Here is a 1,455-nt window from a genome sequence, read left to right as displayed (position 1 = left end):
CCAGGAAAAACCTGGGTATAACCCTTTCACCCAAAAGCCAGGCTTTTCAAGCATTTCAGTGTTTCATCATTAAAATGGGCAAGGACCTTTGCAATATTTGCACACACTATGGCATCCTTCACAGTGCCTGTGATTTGAGATTTGATCTCCTCTTCTCCATGCACATGTAACAGCTCCCTGACCTCCTTTTCCTTCCAATGATGTGCCATGTCACCTGACTTTCCACAGGAATCTGCACTTTGTTGCTGCAAAGGGAGCAAAGGAGCAACATGCAGCCACTGCCTTTGCAAGCGCCTCCGCACATGTGCCTGAGGCACCTTCCTCGGCTGCAGCTGTTGACCTCATCAGAAGATGCCTCGGCAGCAAAAAAAAGCCACATCACATGTTTAAAACTGAAAAACCCAGGTAATACCATTCAGACATAAGCCGGGTATTATACCCGGGAGTAAAATACCGGGAAAAATCCTGGTCAATTGCAGGTGCTCAGTATCCGGGAGTGAAATCCCGGGTATACCCTTTCAGACATACGCTAGTCCCGGGTTTCGGCGTATGTCTGAAAGGGGTATAATTTGTTCCACTTGTAACCCCCGACTCTGGTTCTCTTGTCAACTCAAAATGAGTCAAAACACAGGAGACGGTTTAAATATGAGTAAGAAAATGTGTGTGTGTTCTAGAAGGTGCTAAATAGACAAGTAGATTCTGATTGGTTGCCATGGGCAACATCTGATCTTCAGTAGGGAGTACTCAGGTGGTGACTGGATGGGGAGACTGAGGTTTCCTATTGGTTGCGTCTAGATCCGCTTCTATAGTTTGACAAGGATGGAATGTAAGGTTAGGGCAGAAGCTGTACATGTCCTCACAGCATTTTTTATTTTATCTATAATTTGCGTAGGTGTTGGTTATTCTATTTGATTGCATCTGGATTGTACCCTTGCATGCTCGCTTCGCTCGCCACACTTTTATATTCCCCTTCCATGTATACGTGGACCATGCATGATGGGAAATGTCAGAAGACAGAAGGGGGTCTAGCCACAACCATTTCCTATTGGCTGAGGTGCACACAGGTCAGTGAGAAACAGATAAATCCCCTACTAATTGGTAATTTTGTGTTTGAGGGAAGACATGGTGTAATGTCAAGCTTATTTGTCCAAATAATATTTAGCAGTCACTACCATGTCATTTAGCTTCACCCCAAAGAGCATCACTTTTCCTGTTATCAAAAAAATAATAATTTCATTGCAATTATAAGAAAAAGATTTCAAATGAATCATAATATAATTCAAGGGGGGTGTACTAATCATCATTATGGGGGGGACGAAGTGGTATCAGAAAACGTTTGACATAGTTGTACATTGGGGAGTAGCACCGGTGCTTTTAAAAGAGCACACCAATATGCAGAGCAATGTGTGTTTGAAGAGTAGAGGTCCATACACACTGGGCGTTTTTGCATAGCGT

Source organism: Crinia signifera, chromosome 5 (genome assembly GCF_055691185.1).
Source record: "Crinia signifera chromosome 5, ASM5569118v1, whole genome shotgun sequence".
Classification (NCBI taxonomy): domain Eukaryota; kingdom Metazoa; phylum Chordata; class Amphibia; order Anura; family Myobatrachidae; genus Crinia; species Crinia signifera.
The sequence above is the reverse complement of the archived record's forward strand: the minus strand, read 5'-3'. Positions refer to the sequence as shown.